The following is a 14967-nucleotide window of genomic DNA, read 5'->3' on the forward strand; positions in this document are numbered from 1 at the left end:
TCTTTGGACGTTGTGTTCATGCCCACAGGTAGACAGGGAGATGATCCAGATTCATAGGAGCTATCAGCAGACCTTGTGAGCACTCCATTGTTCTGGAGGTGCCATTGCTTATTATTTTGTGTATATATATATTTTGGGCACGACAGGGTCCCATCCCGTCCATATGTCTGGTACTCTAGTAGAGGCTCGTAGATACGTATGTGTGGGTACTATGGTCTCATGATTTCCTCATTATATATATATTATTTTGATAGCCGAAGGGCTTATGTATATAAGGGAAAATATGTTTCAAGTGAAAATGGCTCTTCTATGATTATAAGCATGAGATTAATGAATGATCACAAGATGAGTATGATTGCTAGTAGTATGAGCGGTGCTCGGTGGTTATCCCCGGGTATCCGTCATGGCCCCTACTGGGGTCGTGACAAGCACCCTGAAGCTGGTCAAATAAATCATCAATATGAGGCATAAGACACTTGTTCCGAATAGTAACCTTGTTCAGCTGGCGCTAATCGATGCACATCTTTATAGATCCATCGTTCTTCTTCATAAACAACACAGGAGCACCCCAAGGGGAGACATTTGGTCTAATGAACCCCTTGCTCAATAAATCCTGCAACTGCTCCTTAAGATCTCTCAACTCGGCGGGTGCCATCCGATATGGCATAATAGAAATACGGCGAGTGCCCAGATGCAATTCAATATCACGATTGGGTGGCATATCCGGTAGATCGGACGGGAATACCTCCGCGAACTCGCTTATAATAGAAATGGACTCAAGGGGTGGAGATGCAACAGTAGTGTCACCCACATGAGCCATATAGACTAAACACCCCTTGTTGACTAACTTCTTTGCCTGAAAAAAGGAAATAATCTTCTTTGGAGCGGGAGTAAGAGTACCCCTCCACTCAAGTCTAGGAATGCCCGGCATGGCTAAAGTGAGTGTCTTGGCATGACAGTCCAAGATCACATGATAAGGAGAAAGCCAGGTTATATCAAAAATAATATTGAAATCCACCTTATCACGTATCATCAAGTCTACCCACGTGTCATAACCCATAAAGTAACCGAGCACGACCGATAAACTATATCAACCATAACAGAATCTTCGACAGGAGTAGACACATGATTAGTTATTGCTATGCTATCAGAAGTCAAGTCCTAACCAACCACATGATATGCAGACACATACGAAAAAGTGGATCCCGGATCAAATAATACAAATACTGCTCTATGTCGGACAAAAACGATACCTGAAATGACAGCATCTGAAGCGTCCACCTCGGTTCTACCTGGAAACGAATAACACTGGGCCCTACCACGGCCAGACTATGATCCACCTCTCTAGCTCTGGGACCTACCTCTACCGGCCTAAGGCCCACCACTAGAAGTCTGTAGACCACCGTGGCCTGATCGAGCACCGCCTCTCGAAGAAGCTCCACCTCGGCTACTTGAAGCTACCGAGCCCTCTGGGGCTGATAACCCTGCCTAGGTCGCTTACAATCTAGAGCAAAATAACACATGTAAAACAAGCCTTAGGAGGAAGAGTCTGATGAACCAAAACTGAACACCCAACTGGGACAACTCTGTCTGCTAGTCGAGAATATGAGCTCTCAGAAGATCTCTGCCTGGATGGCCCACTAGAAGAAGCCTGCAATGCTGACTGCACAGGGCGGCTGGAATAGGACTGATACTGCCTAGAAGACTGTCTGGCACCCCTCGTGTTGGAACCACTATAACCCCCAAATTGTTGCTACCTCTTCTCACTAACCCCTCTAAATGCGCGGGCCTTAGCAGCATCGACTAAGGAAGTATGCTCAACAATGGACTTGAAGGAACCACCGATGCCATCAAGCTGAAGGCATGGGATCTGAAGAGTAGTAGAGAGCCCACCAACACTGAATAGGAATCAAGGGTGCTGAATAACATGCTAAATGGAAATTGTGAGTCACATAAGCATCAACATACAATCCCCTTTGCTGCAAGTGGAGGAACTCATCTCTACGTGCCTTTCTCAGGGCCCAGGGCAAATCCTTCTTAAGGAAGGACCGATAAAACTGTGTCCAAGTAAGTGGAGGAGAACCCTCTGGTCTGCAAGAAATGAAGTTCCTCCATAAGGTCTTCGCGTCTCCATGGAACTGGTACGACACATAATCGACTCCGTGGGTCTTAACAATCCCCATCCTGTGTAATAACTCGTGCATGTCAAATATAAACACAGATGGATCCTCTCCAGATGTTCCAGCGAATCTCGGAGGCTCCATCTTTCTGAACCTCTCTACCAGCTCCTGATCAGTCAAAGTCATAGCAGGGCCTGCCTTGGGTCTAAGATCATCTCCCGAGATTGGCACTACATCCATTCGTGGAGCTACAGCTGCAGCAGGATGCGTTGCACGAGTCTACTTCTGCTAGGGGGTTTGCGCCCCATCTCTAGTCTGAGATCCTCCACCCAAAGAAGTAACACCAGTTGCAGCCTGCTGGGCATCCAAAAAAAGTAGAACACGAGCTATAGTATCCTGCATCATCTGCTCTGAAGTAGCCTCGGGGTTTACCTGTGCAGAAGCCACATCATCCCGATGGCTGGATCTTGAACCTGCTGAACCTCAGTCTCTGGAGATGGAGATCTCACATGCCGCTGCCCTACCGTAGGATCCCCGCCTCTGGCTGGTCCAGCCCCATGGCCTCTAGCTCGACCGTATCCCCTAACTGTCGCGGGTCCCCTTGCTCCAGCCAGAACTACAGGCTCCAGCACATGATCTCGAGCTATCGTGGCTTGAGTCCTCACCATCTGTAAAAGAAGAGATAAGAATCAGATACCAATATTATTGTTCCAGATACCAATTAGAATATGTAGCACGAAAGAATGAAAAAAAGTGAAGTTTCCTAAATGTCCTACAACCTCTCGCAGATAAGTACGAAGCTTATTGTACCGATCCACGAGACTCTACTAGACACGCTCTTGTATTATAGACTGGGTAACCTAGGGCTCTGATACCAACTTGTCACGACTCAATTTTGCTAAGTCGTGTGGGAAGCTACCTTTTTCACCTCGATAGGCGAACCCTTAACTCAATAATCATAAATGATATAAAATAGCGGAAGAAAGTAAAATCACATAAGTCTCACAATATAATATAGATAAGTGCAGAAAATAATGAAATCCACCCCAGTATTTGGTCTAGTCATACAAGAGCATCTAACTAAATACTACAAGTCTGAATAATAATATACATAAATAGTCTCAAAATCATATCTCAGAATGGAAAGTAAGAAATTATAATAGGAAGAGTCTTCGGGCAGTGAACGACCTCATGATCACCATGAAGAGACTCGAATTAACAGTCCTCGAATATCAGCCACGAGGAGTAGAAGTGAATCTATCCTGGTACTCTGCATTGATAAAATAATTCACCAAGTGCAGGTCAGTACAAACAACAAGTACATGTATGTATCAAAGGCCAACTAAGACTAGCTAATGTATATAAAGACAACAAAGCAAGATAAACACGTCAACCAACAAGTACAAGTCAACACAAATCTATACCTACGGTACAAGTCATCACCTATGTTATAGCACCTAAACCCAACTGTGCCGAGTCTCTGTATAAAAAATCCGAACCAGTACATCACAATTATATCACAACAAGTCATCACCTATGTTATAGCATCTAAGTCCAACTGTGCCAAGTCTCAGTATAATCATTCTGAACCAGTATAATCATTCCGAACTAATATATCACAATCGTATCACAATATATCACAGGAAATCAACAGGTGCAATGCAATGCAATAATGTATGTCTGATGAATGCAATGCATATGCACCGTACATATGTACTCCGACAATGGAACATCACATCTTGGCAGCACAACCCATGGGGGACCCGTGAAGTCCATGTACCACTCGTCCCGGCAACAACCTCAGCAACGAGCACTATCTTGATCCCGGCGAGAAACCTTGGCCATCGATCACTTATTCATTCTCGGCAAAAAATGTCGGGCAACGTACACTCCTTCTGCTCCGGTAAATGACCTCGGATCACGAACTCTCATCTCTTTTTTACGCTCTCCGACAAATACCTCGGAGGCAACACTCTTTCACTTATCATCATCATCACCATAACCATGCAATATCAATATATCATGGAAATCAGTATGAATACGATGCAATGTACTATCAACAACCAATTCAATCGCAAACCGTACCACACAGGGCACACAAGTAATATCAATATTAAGGCTACACAATAAGCCACAATGAAATCATAATTCTTATCTAAATATCAATCAAGTAAAGTACCACAATATTATAGTCATGATTTATCACTAGTCACAAATACCCAATAAGTAAATAGATCAAGATAAGTGAACAACACAACGGGGTGGCTAGCCCTCAAATCATACAACAAGGCCCAGCCTAAGATAATATGCAAACCAAACATCATACCCGAAGATTTACATACATTCTCCAATAATATCATCTAAACATACGCTTCGCTAATCGAAGTCTCGCCATATGATAAAATGTAACCTACCTGGATAGCTAAACAACAAAGTCTCCAATAATCAAACCTTAGTCTTTACCTTCGTTTGAGCCTTGAGATAATGGAAGTATAAACATATCCAAATCATGAAATTATATTCAAGAAGAAACATCATTCAAACCTTACTACTATTCAAGACCAAAATCCCAACCTATAGAATGGGGTTTATGAATTAAAAGGATGAAATAAGGAATCTATAGGTCTCAACATGAAATTAATGTTCTAGGTGATCAATTCCAATAAATTATAAGGTAGAAAAACAAACAAATCACTTAGATTCGGATTCTAGGCAAAACCCCCAAATTTGGGTATGAACCTTGACTTCCAATTCCATCAATTAGCCACTAATTAGGAAGGAATCATGCAATAATAGATTCTAATCATCTATTCCATGCGTAATGAAGCTAACTCAACAAATATATCAAGATTTAATAGCCTAGAATGAAGAATCCATTGAACCCTCTTTTAATCCTCAAGCTCTTAATAAAACTAGCATGATAAAGGATTCCTAAGATGATTAATGGAATATGGAATAGCAACGAAGATGGAAGGACTTACCACAATGATTTTCACCCAATAACTGCCCGTCACCTACTTTCGTGCTTCAGCGGCACCGTTTCGCCTGCCCATGACCGCTACAGCGATCCTGCCCAAAGTCACACAAGCCACGACAACGGTAGGGTAACTGCTTAAGCGGTACCGCTTAAGAGGTCCTGGTGCCGCCATAGCGGGCACCAGACACAAGAAATTTCCAAGTTTCACAAATCCAACCCGAAATCCTGACTATCAACCGAGGCCTTCTCCTCACATACCAAATATGCAAATATACATAAAAACATGCTACGAATGCACTCGTGGCCTCAAAATTCCCAATGGAGGTATCGTTGACTGAGTCAACCCCTGATACCTCAAAACCATCTTCCCAACTCAAGTCCCAAAATGTACCTAAGTGCATTAGGAACCGAACTGAATATACACATAAGTTCTAAAAGACCATTCGGACATCTCGAAATCGACAGATTCCCGAAAAAGGTCCATTTACCTAAAATTCAACTTTGAGTCAACTTTTGTTTTTTGCTTTAAGCCCAAATTTTCTATAAAGTTACCCAAATCATATCCAAAGACCTCGGGAAGTGTGTCAACAGTCCCCTCGAGTCAAACAATGGTTGGTCTGGTACCTTTTGATAGAAAGGCATCGGGAAGTATAGAATATGTCTTGCGTTTGAGTTAGGGGAACATTAAGTTTTATGGTTCGAGCAAGGAAAAGGGACTTTCATACGCTCTAGATCGGGTCTTACTACTATCTCTATGATTGAGTTAGCTATTTTTTCAAAGATTTATGATATCTTGATTCACCCCACGAGTGGGTTTGAGTAATTTTAAGTTGATGAAAATAAAAGAGATCTTGAATGGAATATAGAAACTGAGGATGTGAGATAAAGTGTCACAACCCAACCCGCCATGAGTGGCACCAACACTAACTCCTAGTGGGCAAACCAACACATAAGCCATGTATTCATTCAAGTCCATTTTTATATTAACTAATTAAATCAGTTATTAACCATTCAAGCACAAGATAAATCAAATTAAGTCATGCCATAAAATAATGAAATAAATGCGGAAGTCGTAACTATTACAAACCCCAAAATTCGAAAGTTACCGTACAAGGACTCTAATCTAAAACATGTCTAAGGAATATAATTTGTCTAAATAGATAACCAACAATGTCCGGATTAGAAATAGACATCATAAATCCTCGAGCGGCCTGGCATGGATAGAAGCTCACCCTAAATCTGTCAGCAAACAGCCTCAACGCTAAATGTGAGGTTGAGTAGCAGTCTTATCACAATCGGCTCTCAAAAGAATGCAGCAAGGTAGTATCAGTATAAACACTATGTACCGGTAGATATCATAGGCTGACTAATAGTAGTATCATGCATACATCATAAAATCAATTAAATAGACAAGCCAGCCAACAACACGAAATCAATAATCCAACAACAAGTCAACCAAGGATATTACGAATCAAGTCGCCCAAGGATATCAAGAATCAAATCAACAGAAACAATAAACGGTAACAAGTCTACCAACAATCACCATATACTTGTTGTACACATATGCTAACTGATGTCATTGCTCAGTAGTCATGGCCTGCAGGGGGCCAATGGTGCCCATGTACCACTCGTTCTGAATACTCATCGGACCCAAGCCATAAATCCTCCGCTCTGGAAAGAACCTCATATGCGGATCCACATCATGTACCACCGGTTTTCGTAACGAACCTCGGACACGAGCTTATAATCTAGGTAACATCCTCACCCCCGGTCAAATGTGCCTTTTCATATATATTTATATATATATATATGTATATATATATATATATATATATATATATATATATATATATATATATATATATATATATATATATATATATAGTATTTCTTGTCCTCTTATTTTCAATAATCGAATCATCATTTTATATCCCAATTTCACCGAGAAGATCATATTAACTTCACAATACAACAACATCGAACTGTAGGTTCCAACACAATGAATAGTGTCATGAAGCCCACGTAGTCACTCAAACAATTGCAGATAGGATTTCAACCACACACATATATCATGTTAGAAGAATAGACATGCTTTCTCCTATCGAATTCACAATGCATGCAATCAACTAATCAAAGTCTTACTCAAGTAGACTATAACCTACCTCAAACGTAGAGCTGGAACAAGGCGAATCACTCTGCTACAGCTTTTCCCTTCCGTAAAGCCTCAGAAGGCTCAAAGCCTAGAAATTAGAATGCTCAATGAGTCATAATTACTCTAGTCAACAAATTAATTCAATAACACCCTTCCCTTTAGCACTATTCCCATGGGTGAATAATTTTTAGGTGTAAAACAACCTAACAATGGCCTTAATAACCACCAATCATCAACTTAAAAAACTATTTAATCAAAACATCGATGACAAGTAGTTTCCATGGTCAAGCTACCATTTTTATGAAACCCTAAGTCTCAATTTCACTTAGTTCATGGCTCTAATGGTTCAATTCTTGATTAAAAGGAGTTAAACCAAGCCATTAGATGTTAAACACATGATACCAATCATAACCCATCAATTATAGAAGGTTTATTAGGTTCTAGGGTTACTATTACTAATTCACCAATAGAGACCTATGAAAGGGATAATAACCATGAAGGATGATAACGTAAAGATTGAAAGGGATGGTTGAGACTTACCTCTCAAGAATATTCTTTCCCTAACTTGAAAATTTGCCTTAGGTGCTTGTGAGGAACTGTTTTGGAGTTTTATGAATAAAGAATTCGGAACTAAGTGTTTAAAAACGGAGATTCTGCCCTACTCTACCGCTGCCACGACCTGTCTAGGGGCCGCGACGAGCGCCCGGTGCTAGCCCACTCGGGCACCCCTTGGCTTGCACTTACACTTACATCTAGGTGAGCCACATAATTAAACATATATTTCTATTCATCAGTCATACTTGTCCCATTGGACAACAATGCTTTTATATCATCATTGGCATCTATACCACGTCAATGTACATGAGCCGACAAGGCTAACAAAATGATATACAAAATATAGGCCGACAAGGCCAAACACGTCTAACCACGTACACATGTCTATGAGCCTCTAAGGAGGGTGTGTCATATCACATAAGCGGGACAGGACCCCGCTATGCCCATAATTATATACACAAAAGAATAAGTACCCAAAAGCTATAGCTCCGAATGAAATAGAGATCTGCTATGTAGTCCCTGAGAATGTAGCTATGGGTCAATCCTGTCTCCCTGTGCACCTGGGGGCATGACGCCACGTCCACAAATAAAAGGACGTCAGTACGAAGAATGTATTGAGTATATAAAGCATGATCAATATTAATGTAGAAACATAATAAGCAACATGAAATATAACACGGGATGGGAGATAGTAATATCATCGTCATAGGCACTTACTTGCCTTTCATAGGAACTTTCCATTCTAATGCGTATTTGTGTACATATATCCATATCCGTATCCATAATCGTATCTGTTCCATATTTGTACTCATATTCGTATACATACTCTTATTCACATTCATATCGTATCATATCCGTATCCGTACTCGTATCTATATCATATACATAATCATATCATATACATAGCATTTACATAGCATACCCGACCATGCCGGATCGGTGTTTCATACATACTTGGCTAGCCAAGGCTCAAGGTTACACATACCTGGCCCTACGAAGGCTTCAGGTTTATATCTACCTGGCCCTACCAAGGCGTCAGGGTTATCCGTACCATCTGCAGAGGTGTGCGCGCATTGCATAATCATATAGATATTTATTTACATATCCTACCCGGCCTCATAAGCTCGGGGTTCCATAATAGTCATACATAGATACATATACATAATAGCCCATAGGCATCTCTACTACTAACATCATTATCATCATCGTCATTATCATCACGTCTATCTTTATAGGCTTACTCGTCATACGAGGAACTTAGTACAATCGTAGCGTATTAAGAAATCATGGGCTTGCTTGCTCGGAAGATCAAATCATTTGAAAGACATCATGGACTTATGGAATATTTAGACGTTTGGCCAAAGAACCATGCCTTATGAAATAAGGGTTAGCCTTACATACCTTTCCATTCAATTATTTATCACTTGCGCGTTCTCCTCCAACGCTCGCGTTTCTACCTTCATTAAAGTCATACTATCATTAGAAATCGATAGCTAGCATATATGACTAAAACTAGAGAAAATCGGACAGCATCTCCTTCATTTATACGACGTTCCTCTATAGCGTATATCAACTCTCAAACGTCAATAATACATTCACAATACTATAACGATAGTCATTATTCATCCACATTATCCATGGCCATAACACACAACGATGTACATTCTCATACATTGCTCATCTCATGTTCTCAACATCATTTATAACATATTTAAATCACAACCCATCAAGAATCGTAACTCAATTTAAGCTATTTCTCAAAATGGCACTACTCCACATTCATGACCCATTTTTCTATACCCTTCTACAATCCAAGTATTTCAACTCTCAAATACCTTAAAAAACATAGAAATATCATAAATCGTACCTTAGATGTCGTACGAACAAGCCTTGGTTGATAATGCTCCACTTGAGCAAAAACTCTAGTTCATCTCCAATGAGATTTCTTGACTTGTATGATCTTTAATGGATTTTCTTACACTTGATTCACTTTGTTTATGTTGTTGATCACTAATAATCCCTAAATTCTTGTGGAATAAATGTAGAGAGATGTTTTAGAGAGAAGGGGTGAAATGTGGAAATGAAATAATAAACTTGGTCCCCTTTTTAATAACCCAAAATCTGATCTGAAATGAACAGTCGTCGAAAGTGCAACAGTGGTCGTAAACTCAGTTTACGGTCCGTATTCCAGTTTACGGGCCGTATTTCGTGGACGTATTTAATCATAACAGAACCAAAAAGTTAGGCTGAGACATGGTGATTTACGAACACAGTTTATGGGCCGTATTTCAGTTTACGGTCCGTATTTCAAGTCGTTTTTAACCATTCAAGCATTTGACAGAAAGTTGATGTTTTGGAAGTTGAAATACGACATGGCAGTTTACGGCCCGTAAACTACTTTACGGTCCGTATTTTATTTTACGATCAACTGGCCAAAGTGCAAGTCTGTAACTTTCCACATTTTCAGAACCTATAGTTAGTCATCATTGAGCATAACCTATCTCTTATTGCAGTTGCCTTTGGAATCTTACTTAGGGTCATCAAACGTCGTTCCCTTCTTATTAATACATCGTATACGCTATGCCCTTTGTTAACCTATCCACTGTACGTTCGCGGGAAAATTTTTAAGGTGTAACATTCTTCCCCCCTTTTGTAACATTCGTCCTCGAATGTTAAACACTCGGGATCCTGCGAAAATTTCACCAGAGCTTCCCCTATAATTTGGAACTACCAACCTGTCACAACAACCCATAATATCATCGCCTCACAGGGCTACATCACAATATCAACATATCTATGGCCACACACGACCAAAAGCATAAATATTAAGCATATATACCTTATATCGTTGGTGTTTCATCTCGAATCTCTTCTGGGGGTTGGAATAAATGCGGGTATCTGGATCGCATACTTTCTTCCGCTTCGCATCTCATTTCCTCTCGATTACTACTCCTCCAAAGAACCTTAACTGAGGTCGCCTCTTTGTTTCTAAGCCTCCGTACTGGCCTATCTAGTATGGCAATGGGTACTTCTTCATAAGTTAACTTTTCTGTCACCTGCACATCACTTATTGGCACGATCTTAGTAGGATCTCCAACACATTTCCGAAGCATCGAAACATGAAAAACTAGATGGACCGACTCCAAAAACGGAGGTAAATCTAGCTCATAGGCCACTTTGCCTGTCTTTCGTACAATCTCATAGGGCCCAATGTATCGGGGACTAAGCTTCCCCTTTTTGCCAAATCTCATGACGCCCTTCATTGGCGACACTTTCAAAAATACCCAATCTTTAACCTGGAACTCTAAGTCTCTTCGACGATTATCCGCATAGGACTTTTGATGACTTTGGGCTGCTAACAACATATCTTGTATGAGCTTGACTTTATCTATAGCTTGCTGGACCAAGTCTGGCCCTATCAACTTAGCCTCTCCTGGTTCAAACCACCCAATTGGGGATCTACACTTTCGCCCATATAGAGCTTCATACGGTGTCATTTGAATGCTAGAGCGATAGCTATTATTGTAAGCAAATTCAATGAGCGGAAAATGGTCATCCCAATTACCTCCAAAATCTAGCATACATGCCCATAACATATCTTCTAGAGTCTGAATGGTGCGTTCAGCTTGCCCATCGGTCTGTGGATGGAATGCCGTGCTAAGGATCACTTGGGTCCCTAAACCCTCTTGGATTCTAAAAATTGGCTGTAAACTGAGTCCCTCTATCATAGATAATAGATACTGGAACACCATGGAGTCGCACTATCTCTTTAACATAAAGCCTTGCATAATCTTCTGCCACATAAGTCGTTCTGACCGGTAAGAAATGAGCTAACTTTGTGAGCCTACCCACAATCACCCATATAGAATCATACTTACGTCGAGAACGGGGTAAGCCTGCAATGAAGTCCATGTTAAATTACTTCCCACTTCCAAGTTGGAATTTCTATGGCTTGCAACAATCCACTCGGCTTTTGGTGCTCGATTTTCACCTGTTGACAGTTGGGACATTGAGCTACAAATTCCGCTATATCTTTCTTCATCCCATTCCACCAATATAGAGACTAAAGATAACGATACATCTTCGTCGCACCGGGGTGAACAGAATAACGGGAACAATGAGCTTCTTTCAATATCTAGTGGCGTAAACCTGCCACATTGGGAACGCATAGTCTGCCTCGACATCGGAGAACTCCGTCTCTTGAAAGCTCAAACGATGACTTCTCTTTCTGATGGAGTGTATCTATGTAATGCATTAGCATTGAATCTTCGTATTGTCGCTTCTTCACTTCTACTACTAATGACGAGACTGCTGAATTCTGAATAGTAGTTCCCTTGCTACCTGAGTCCACTACTCGAACTCCTAGACTAGCTAGTTGCTAGAGCTCACAAGCCATTTCTCTTTTCTCTGGTCGTACATCACATAAACTTCCCATAGATCTGCGGCAAAGGGCATCAGCCACAACATTTGCCTTTCCGGGGTGATACATAATATCGATATCGTAGTCTTTCAGCAATTCCAACCATCGTCGTTGCCGCAAAATGTCCACATGGACACCATATAAATAATGCCTCCATATCTTTAATGCATGAACCACTGCGGCCAATTCTAGATCATGGGTTGGGTAATTCTTCTCATGTTTTCATAACTACCTTGAAGCATACGCAATCACCTTACCATGTTGTATTAATACATAGCCTAGCCCAACACCTGAAGCATCGCAATAAACAACATATCCTTCCAATCCCTCTGGAAGTGTCAAGACTGGGGCAGAAGTCAATCTATCTTTCAACTCTTGGAAGCTACGCTCACAAGCACCTGTCCATTAAAACTTTGCTGATTTCTGGGTCAACTTTGTGAGTGGTGCAGAAATAGAAGAAAAGCTCTCAACGAATATCTTGTAATAACCTACTAAGCCCAGAAAGTTACGAACCTCTGTAGGAGTTATGGGCCTTGGCCAAGTCTTCACGGCCTCAATCTTTTGACTATCCACTCGAATACCATCGGCGGCAACAATGCGCCCCAGGAATGCCACTGAGTTCAACCAAAACTCACACTTGGAGAATTTTGCAAACAACTCTCGAGTTCAGAGAACTCCAAGGATAGTACGCAAATGATCCGCATGTTCTGCCTCGGATCTAGAATATACCAAGATATCATTGATGAATACAATCACAAGTAGATCTAGGAAGGGCCTGAACACATCATTCATCAAATCCATAAATACTACCGGTGCATTAGTTAGCCCAAATGACATTACCCGGAACTCAAAAGGACCATATCTTGTTCTGAAGGCTATCTTAGGAATATTTTTTTCCCTAACTCTCACTTGGTGATACCCGGACCTCAAATCGATCTTTGAAAACCATTTGGCTCCTTGCAATTGGTCAAATAAGTCATCAATCCTCGGAAGAGGATATTTGTTATTTGTTCTTAATCGTCACCTTATTCAATTACCGATAGTCAATGCACATTCTCAATGAGCCATCTTTCTTTCAGACAAACAATACTGGTGCTCCCCACGAGGATGAACTAGGACTAATAAAGCCTTTATCAAGCAAGTCTTTCAACTGCTCCTTCAACTCTTTCAATTCTGCGGGTGCCATTCTATAGGGAGGAATAGATATAGGCTTGGTGCCTAGCAACACATCAATAGAAAAATCAATCTCCCGCTCGGGAGGAAGGCCTGGAAGCTCTTCCGGGAATACATCCGGAAATTCATTTACTACAGGAACTGACTGAAGAGTCGGTGATTCAGCTTCTACATCTTGAACCCGAACTAGATGATAGATACACCCTTTTGTGATCATTTTCCTTGCCTTTAGATAGGAAATAAACCTACCTTTTGGTGATGTCGTATTTCCATTCCATTCTAAAACTGGTTCTCCCGGAAATTGGAAACGAACCATTTTCATTCTACAATCAACATTGGCGTAGCAAGAAGCCAACCAATCCATGCCCATAATAACATCAAAATCCACCATTTCTAACTCATGCAAGTCAATCATGGTACGGTGATCACAAATCACAACTACACAATTTCTATATACTCGGCTAGCTATTACCGATTCACCAACGGGTGTAGACAGCTCCAAAAGGTTTGATCGACTCCGATTCAACTCTAAATCGACCCGCAATATATGGAGTAACATATGACAATATGGAACCCGGATCAATCAAAGCTTATACATCATGAGAGAATACCGATAATATACCTGTGACCACGTCAGGAGAAGACTCAGGATCTTGGCGTCCAGCTAAAGCATAAACACGGTGTTGAGGACCGCTAGAACTGGGGACTCTCCCTTTGCCTCTACCATGGCCGACTGGCACATGTGAACCTGGCCCCATAGGGCGCACAGATGCTGAACATCCGGCTGCCGACCCTGAAGGCTGGGTCCTACCTCTACCATGAACTGAGGGGCAATCACACATGATATGGCCTGGTCGACCACATGAATAGCAAACATCTGAACCCAATCGGCATCGACCCCAATGCAACTTCCCACACTGGGAACATCGTAGTACGGATCGCCTTGCCTGACCCTAATCATCTCTAAACTGAGACCCCGAATAACTCTGACTCGGCCCGGAACGAATAGATCTATCGAATCTCTGGCCGGAAAACTGTGGTGGTGTACTAGTCATAGAATAGCCTGAGTGCCTAGAAATCTGCTGTCTGTGCCCACCTCTGAACTCACTCATCGGACCTGAATATCTGGCCCTCTTGCTATGACCTCTATCCTGCTCGCGTTCACTTCTCTACTGTTGTAAACTTTCTTCTAAGTTCTGAGCATGGGCCTGAATGCGTGCAATATCCATGTTGTCCTGAAGGGACGTAGTCAAGCACCTATCCATCAAATGCGGCCCTAGGCTCTTCACAAATCGGTGTACCCGGTCACCCATATCCGCTACCATAGCCGAAGCATACCTAGCCAAGGAATTGAAGCGGAGACTATACTCTAGACCACTCATGCTACCTTGCCTCAAATTTAAGAACTTATCGGCTCTAGCGCGTCGAACTTCTGGAGGTATATAGTGTCGGAGGAAAGCATCAACAAACTCTTGCCATACCGGGGGAGGTGCACTGGCCCCACATGAAGCCATCCAAACCGTGTACCATTGGATCGAGACATCTCTCAATCTATACGACGCTAACTCCA

The sequence above is a fragment of the Lycium barbarum genome, chromosome 8, assembly GCF_019175385.1.
Source record: "Lycium barbarum isolate Lr01 chromosome 8, ASM1917538v2, whole genome shotgun sequence".
NCBI classification, from domain to species: Eukaryota; Viridiplantae; Streptophyta; class Magnoliopsida; order Solanales; family Solanaceae; genus Lycium; species Lycium barbarum.